Source organism: Tenrec ecaudatus, chromosome 13 (genome assembly GCF_050624435.1).
Source record: "Tenrec ecaudatus isolate mTenEca1 chromosome 13, mTenEca1.hap1, whole genome shotgun sequence".
NCBI classification, from domain to species: domain Eukaryota; kingdom Metazoa; phylum Chordata; class Mammalia; order Afrosoricida; family Tenrecidae; genus Tenrec; species Tenrec ecaudatus.
This window is the reverse complement of record NC_134542.1, coordinates 23,313,290-23,322,162: the sequence shown is the minus strand read 5'-3', so window position 1 is coordinate 23,322,162 and position 8,873 is coordinate 23,313,290. Positions and strand designations below refer to the sequence as shown.

Genomic DNA, 8,873 nt, shown 5'->3' with positions numbered 1-8,873 from the left:
ATGATGGTCATGATGTCCTCCCACAGCTCATCGCATCTTCTGTCATTAGTGTTAAATGAGTCAAGCTTATTTTGAAATGTTTTCCACATTCGGGTGAGAAAAACAGGTGCACTGCCACCTCCTAGGTGTTCTGAACAAAGCACAGACTCGCACTGACCCTTCAAAAGACTTGAGCTTCTACCCAGGTCTTGCTTCTCAGGTAGGACCACCTAGCCAACCTAGATCTTCCTGCCGTGGTAGATAGGTCAGTTCTTACTCATTGTTCTCCTATGTCAGCTTCTGGAACACGTAAGAGCATCTCCATTATTATAAGAGCCCCCAATAAAATGAGCTTTAAAACATAACAAATAAAAAGGAGCATCTCTTAGAATAGGTCACCCAGGATGTCTGGCTTCCCATAACATTCCTGTATGAGGCCTAGACTTTATTCCTCTGGACTTAGAGAAGACATTTCCGTCCCATACCACCTCAGAAATAGAATTCATACAAGGAACCGATCATCTCTCCCTAAGTTTTCTTTTCCATCTCTAATGTTGTTCGTCTTCTCCTGCTGCAAACGAGTCTTTCTCCTTCCTGACACCCAGGAAAGCAACTGTACTTCCCTGGGGAGAGCTTACTCGCACCTGTGCTTCATGATTTCCTGAATCTCTCTTTTAGTATTTCCACTTTAGACCTCTTAAGCTTGCATATCACAGCAAACCAAGATGAGAAAAACAAATGGAAATTCCTTTCAAAGAAAAAATAAATGGGGTTATTAAAATAAGATAAATGAGGCTATAGTCAGCTGCAGAACTTGGCTTTAGAGATGCTGTTATCACCACCTTAACCTTAACCATCAACACTGAAGCTCAAAGCCTAGCTTTAATTATTATATAAACATAGCTACACCTACGCACCTTGGGTCAAAGTCTTTCCTGTCTGTTGCCAACTGAAGGAAGGACAAATCCCTCTAAACCTACTCTAAGATTTCTATAGGGATTTGAGATTGATTAACAACTACATTTTCATTCACTGTGAGCCAGTTTTTGGAAACAGTGCAACTCCGTCTCTAGAAAAGAGATTCTTTTTTTCAGGGCTGAATGGATAAGGGACGTTTTTGAAGACTCGCCTCCCCCAGGATGCACAACATCTGAACAAGTGATCCATCTCTGCAACTGGCATTTTCTAGGCCATCGTTTCTGAGCGTCTGGTGGCAAGGGAGGTATTACCAAATGAACAGAGCAATGTTGTATTACCTATCTTGAGTTACTTGTCTTGGTGATGAACTGCTCACAGTTGGATTTGTCTAGACTTTCCTATCAATTACTGAAATCACAGATGATGTAATAGGCTTCCACCCCAACTCTGAGCTCAAGTTCTACTTTCTAATGTGACATCCTGGTCAGGTCAGTGAGAGATTTCATCTATTCAGCAATAAGATGTAGGAAAAAATTACATGAAGAAAACAAAGTGGTGTGGATGATATATATATCCAGATAACCCTGGGGGTCGGGGGTGATGTACACAAATATTTTCCTTTCTCCTTATGTTCACATGATCTGACATAACCCAAAGATCTGACATTAGTTGCTGTGAAGTGATACCAACTTGATTCTGATTCCGACCCAGGAAGACAAGGTAGAATGATTCCATAGGGTTCCCTAGGCTGAAATAGAATTTTCTGACTAAAAAAAAAAAGAAAGGAAAATAAATTTGCTTTATTGCCCTCTTTGACCTCTGAGCCATTGGAATGCACAACTGAGAGGAACACATGAAAGGGGGAATCCTTGTGAGTGGACAGCTGTAGAAGAATGTCCCTTAATTCTACATTCAAAATGGCGGCATACGCTTTAAGAAACTGACATAAGGAAACATAACAAAGACTTCGACCTATGCCCAGCACTCACAGAAGTTGACACTTGCCTGCTAAAATCCTTGCCATTCCTCACAGGATTTTAAAGGACTAAGACTCTTTCAACATAACATCCAGAATGCAAAGGATTTAGTCCAGAATCGTTTGGCATACAAATAACCAGAAAAATCTGACCAAATTTCAAAAGAAAAGACAATCAACAGATTCCAGACACAAAATGACCCAGATGTAGGAATTTTTAACAAAGACTTCAAAAAGTTATTGTAACCATCCCACATGATGTAAAAGTAAACACTCTCTAAATGAACGGAAAAGCATAAATTCACAGCAAAAGAAAGAAACATATCTATTAAAGAAGCAAACAAAAATTTTAGAACTGAAAAACAATATAATTAAAATAAACATTTCATTGGATGGATTCAACAGTATGCTGGAAAGAGATAAAGGAATCTGTGAGATTGGAAATGAAGCTATAGACTTTATCCAAACGCTCTGTAATGTCTAAGAAGGGAGGGCAGATTAAAAGAAGTAAATGGAGCCTCAGGAACCATTGAGATAATATCAAGATATCTAGCACATAAGTTATTGGAGTCCCAATTAGGAAAGTCAAAGGTGTGATGGAAAAGGAATATGAAAAAGATACAATGACTAGAGAATTCTCAAAGATGGAAAAAGACATAGCAAACAGTCCAAAGAAGTCCAAATAGAATAAAGTCATACAAAGGCATGGCCAGATACATTTAAACTTTTGAGAACCAAAGATAAAGAAAAAAATTTGAAAGCAGTGTGACATGGGGGCAGTGACACATTGATGGGGAAAACAACTTGAAAGATGACTGAGTCCTCATCAGACACCTTGGAGGCCGGAAGAGAGTGCAATAACATCTTTCAAGTGTTGACAGGAAAGCACTGTCAACTTGAAAATATCCTTCAGGAATGAACTAAAAATAAAAGCATTCTTGGGTGAAGGAAAGCTACGAGAAATCTTCACCAGCACATGTTTTTTAAAAATGCTGAAGGAAGTTTTTCAGGCTGAAGAGAAGTGATAACCAAGGAAAATGTCATAACTGGTAAATATCTCAGCAAATAAAATGGATTGTTTTCATTCGTGTGGTAGTTACATAAGTTCATGTCCACTTGATAAATAGAGGGAAGGGGTGGAGTTTAGCCTGTCAATCAGGTCACAGCCTGATGATGCCTCCTGGTGGGTGTGGCCTTCTCATGAGGATTCTGGGAACTTCCTCTCCTTCCCCCTAGAGAAGGACTACACTCTCTGCTTTACTTCTTGTTGAAGAGCCATGTAGAGACCCTCGCCAGGGCTGAGATGCTTCCATTGCCACTGGATCCACAAGATTCTCCACCCACTGGCCTGTAATCTTCCTGCACTCAGCATCATTACACATGCTATGTGAGTCTGAAGAGGAATTTATAGACTAGTATTGGATATATGGGCTAATGTCAGACTTATAGACTTGATCTGGACTGAACTGTTTTCTCAATATGCAATTGCTTTGATATTAAGCTCTCTCTGACATATATATGAGTATCTCTAGATTTGTTTCTCTAGTTAACCAGGAATAACATAATTCTTGTAATATGTAAAACATATATGAACGTAAGAACTATAACTTTCCCTGGTGAATTTTTCAATATGTGGATATCTGATACATATAAAAACCCTTACAGTAAAATAGGCATGTAAAGGAATTTGTATGACTTTTAAGTTTTCCACCTTTTACATAAACTGATAAAACATTAATTTTAAGTAATTGGAAAGTTCAGTATATATAACTTTTTCAGCAACCATTTAAAAAGTATACAGATAAATATATATATATTTAAAAATATGGAATGCTTCACAAATTTGCATGTCATCCTTGTGCAGGGGCCATGCTAATCTTCTCTGTATCGTTCCAATTTTAGTATATGTGCTGCCAAAGCAAGCACCAGATAAATATTTTTTAAAAACAACTTATATAATGAAATGGAAAGCTAAAAAATATTCATGTAATGCAAAAAAAAAAAACATCAGGATAGTCCTCCCCTCACAGAAGGGTCACAAGGAAGGGATGAGTCAACAAGCACACAGTAAAGCACCAATGAACCACACAATATTCCTCTGGTTCCTTGAGGCTTCCTCACTCACCAATCATGACCCCAGTCCTGTTTTTCACTGTGGGCTAGACCAGATCATGTACACAGGTACAGATAAGAGATAAGAGCTCATGAAACACAGAATCCAGGTACAGAACTGGGAGTAGCACTACAAGGAGGATGGGGGAAGATGGGAAGAGGAGGAGAGGAAGGATTACCAATCACATGGTCAACACACACACACACCCACACACACAGGGGATTAACTAAAAAAAAAACGTGGGGGAAGGATACAGCAGTTAGTGTAAGATATGAAAATAATAATTTATAATTTATCAAAAAGTCACAAGGGTGGGAGGGGGCTAGGGGGGAAAAGGAGGACCTAATACCAAGGGCTCAAATTGAAAGTAACTGTGTAGAAAACAATGATGGCAACATATGTGGAAATATGCTTGATATAACTGATGTATGAATTTTATAAGAGCCCCCAATAAAATGATCTTTTAATTTAAAAAAATCAGGAAGATGGGAACAAAGAAAGAAAATAAAAGGGACAAACAGAAAATAAACAATAATAGAGTACACTTAAGTCCATCCATATCAATATATACACTAAATGTAAATGGTTCAAATTCATCAATTAAATGACAAATTTTCAGACTGAATTGAAAAAGAGAAAAACTACCAGTGGAGAAGTCTGAGGGGTTGGCCCCAATCCCAACTACGTGGACACCTGCCCGTCCTCCCAGAAGAATTTATTTCAGAGGACAGATCTGAAGCTGGAGCTCAGGGAGAGGGACATGTCTGATCAGAGCACACTGGGGAAGAGAGAGTGGAACACATCCTTGCCCACCAAGTCTTGAGGATGATATTCCCACTCAGAGCAGCCAATCCACATAGAATACCATATGGCCGGCCCCACTATGAGACACAACATCCCTCACTAACCCATAGCCCTACAGGGGACAACACTAGAGACACAGTGTGGGAATTGGGCCTGATCTGATCCCACCACACTGAGGCAAAACACTAAGGGTGTGCAATAGAACAGCTAGGGAAACAGAGCAACCAAGTCCCCAGGGAATACCAAAAATAGATTTGGGGCAAGGGCTTGGAACCCCATCAGACTCAACCAGAAAACACTCCTAAAGGCCAAAAAACAGTTCTTAAACTAACTACAAGCTTTTCTTTTTTATTGTTGTTGTAATATGTTTTTGTTTTGTTTTGTCATTGACTTTTTGTTGTTGTTGTTTTGTTTTGTTGCTTGGTTTTGCTGTCTTGTTTTTGTGCATGTTATTATCTCTGCAAGTCTGTCTAAATAAGATAGGCTGGATGAAAAATCTGGAGGAAAAAATAAAAGGACCAACAGTTCCAGCAGGGACATGGGAGTGGGGTAGGAGGGGGAAAAGGAAGTGGTGTTAACAAACCCAGGGACAAGGGAACAATTAGTGATCCAAATAGGCATTGGAGGGTTTGGGAGGCCTGGTAGGGCGTGATCAAGGGTAATGCAGCTGAGAGGAATTACTGAAACCCAAACAAAGTCTGAGCATGATAGAGGGACAAGAGGAAAGTACAAGGAAACAGAGGAAAGAACTAGGAGGCAAAGGGCATTTATAGAGGTCTAAGTAAAGGCATGCACATATGTAAATATATTTATATATGAGGATGGGGAAATAGATCTAGTGCAGATATTTCTGAGTTTAGTATTATGGTAGAAGATGGACATTGGGCCTCCACTCAAGTACTCAAAGCAAGAATATTTTGTTCAATTAAACTGGCATTCCATGATGCTCACCTTCCCAACACAATCACTGAAGACAAAGCAGGTGCATAAGCAAATGTGGTGAAGAAAGCTGATGGAGCCCGGCTGTCAAAAGATATAGTGTCCAGGGTCTTAAAGGCTTGAAGGTAAACAAGCAGTATCTAGCTCAGAAGCAGCAAGTCCACATGGAAGAAGCACACCAGTCTGTGTGATCATGAGGTGCCAAAAGGATCAATTACCAGGTATCAAAGAACAAAATATCATATCATTCTGTGCTCACCTTCCCAATACTTTTGCTGAAGACAAATGGGTGTATAAACAAATGTGGTGAGGAAAGTTGATGGTGCCAAGCTATCAAGAGATAGAGCATCTAGGGTCTTAAAGGTTTAAAGATAAACAAGGAGCCATTTAGCTCAGAAGCAGCAAAGCCCACATGGAAGAAGTATACCAGCCTGTGTGATCACGAGGTTTCAAAGGGATCAGGTATCAGGCATCAAAGAACAAAATATCATATCATTGTGAATGAGGAGGAGTGTGGATTGGGGACCCAAAGTCCATCTGTAGGCAACTGGACATCCCTTATCAAAGGGTCAAGGGGAGGAGACGGGTCAGTCAGCATGCAGTGTAGCAACCATGAAACATACAACTTCCTAAATGCTTCCTCTTCCCCCACCCACCCACCACTACATGATCCTAATTCTACTTTACCAATCTGGCTAGACCAGAGGATGTATACCAGTATAGATAGGAATTGGAAACACAGGGAATCCAGGATGGATGATCCCTTCAGGACCAGTGCTGAGAGTGTTGATACCAGGAGGGTGGTGAGAGGGTAAGGTGGATAGGAGGAACCGATTACAGGGATCTACATATAATCTCCTCCCTGGGGTATGGACAACAGAAAAGTGGGTGAAGGGATATGTCAGACAGTGCAAGATATGACAAAATAATTTAATTATCAAGGGTTCATGAGGGAGGGCAGAACGGGGAGGGAGGGGGAAATATGAGGAGCTGATTCCAAGGGCTTACATGGAGAGTAAATGTGTGGAGAACAAATGTTTTGAGTATGATCAGGACAATGAAGTGTGCTTTACAAGTGTGCATACAAGTGTGCTTTATATAATTGATGTACATATAGATTGTGGTAAGAGTTGTATGAGTCCCCAAATTAAATGATTAAAAAAATAAAGAAAAGAGAACTGTATATTAGCCATCATTCAATCAACAAATACATTAAAAGTAAAGGAATGAAAAAACACACAAAAGGTGAATGCTAAACAGAAGTTAACTATATTATGGGGATGAAGAGAAACATGCATGATATTAAGAAGGTGGGATTGAATAATCATGAAGACTCATAGGGGCGTGGAGAAATATATGTCAAGAATGATTGCCAGCCGTCTGACTTGAATAACTGAGTATCTCTCAGTGAATGATGTTGGAATTTACTGAGCTGGCTAATAGAGGAGAAATGTGGGTTTGGTAGGCTCAGAGAAATGGTGCATACAATTGATCGTCTGATTTTGTGATAGCCCTAGGAGTTCTTACAGTGCAGGAGTTAAATTGTCTGCGAGTGAACAATGTCACAGTCTGCTTGCCTAACGAGCACAGCATCGGAAACTCCTGTGAAGCAGTTCGACTCCGTTCTATAGGACTGCTGTGAGTCAGAATCAACCTGAAGGTAGTGGGTTTGGTCTTTCTTTTTTTATTATGTTTTTCAAGGTTTCCTTGTGGCACAAATCGTTCAACTTTTGACTACTAAATGACAGGGTGACAGTCCAAATCCATCCCTCAGTGCCACAGAAGAAAGACCTGGTGCTCTGGTTCCAGAAAAAAAACTACACAAACCAAGCCAAACCCACTGCCACTAAGTCAATATCAGCAAACAGGGAACCTATATATGGTTTCTGAGACTGTAAATCTTCACAGGAGCAGACAACGTCATCATTCTCCCAAGGAGTGGTTGGTGTGTTTGAGCCACCGACCTTGCGGTTAGCGGCGCAGTGCTTCGCATGACACCCCTATCATGCAATTCTATTCAAGCCTATTAGGGTATTTGTCTTTTCTCTGTTAGTGCTGCTGCATCTGAAATACGAAAAGTTCATAATCTATCTTCATATTCGCTACAGTAACTTCCTATAATATGTTCTTCAAAATCAATTTATCTTTCTTTTCACCTTGGCAAGGGAGGCCTAAAAAGTATCTCAGGGTGCAAAGACACCAGATTCCAAGTCTGGATTTCCAGTACTGGCTACATCACCTATTGATCACTCGTTGAGCTCAAGAGAGGGGATCTTCCATCATTACCCAATCTTACCAGAAGTTTCTATTATTTTTTGACTGCTGCTTCCATGACTGTTGATAGATCCAAGAAAGATGAAATCATTAATCAGTAAATAATCTATATTGAAAGGCGTAGCCTTAGATATCCATCAATAAGTAATTCAAACCCTCTTCCCTTTCAGAAAGCAAACGTGTGTCATCTGTATATCAAAAGTTGTTATGGAATCTTCTCCAATCCTGTTATTCTTCTTCATATAGTTGTCCTTCTTAGATTATTTTCTCAGTACATAGATTGAACAAATATAGTAAAAAATATTGACCCTCTGACTCACTTTTTCTGACTTTAAATCCTGCAGTATCCCATGTTGTTCAAACGAGTTCCTCTTTTCCTATGTACAAGTGCCATAAGAATACAGTAAAGTGTTCTGGAATTCCCATTCCTCACAATGTTAGCATAATTTGTGAGAGATAACATGATCCACACAATTGAATGCCCACATTTAATAAAGCACAGGTAAATCTTTCTGATAATCTTAGCTTTCAGCGAAGATCCATCTTATCATATTCCTTGTTTTGTCTTTTCAATCCAACTCAAATTTCTAGCAGCATTTATAATGTACTATCGCTACTATTCTTATATTATGTTTGGCAAAATTTTACTGACATGAAATATTAATGATGTTTGATAATTTCCACATTCTGTTGAGTTACTTTTCTATAGAATGTCCTAAAATATGGATCTCTTATGGTCAATTGGCCAGGCAATTGTCTTCCAAATTTCTTGGCATATATGAGTGAGTACTTTCAGCTATGTGTTATTTTTTGAAATTTTCATTTGATATTCGATAAATTCCTGGAACCTTATTTTTGTTTTATTTTTGC

At 39.3% G+C, this 8,873-nt stretch overlaps 1 non-coding gene across 1 annotated transcript; it reads right to left on the bottom strand.

The window, feature by feature from the left end:
• Positions 1 to 3,692: 3,692 nt before the first annotated feature.
• LOC142425067 (U6 spliceosomal RNA) lies at positions 3,693 to 3,799 on the bottom strand. The gene has a single exon (XR_012779443.1). It is a non-coding gene; the product is annotated as a U6 spliceosomal RNA (small nuclear RNA).
• Between the last annotated feature and the right edge of the window lie 5,074 nt (positions 3,800 to 8,873).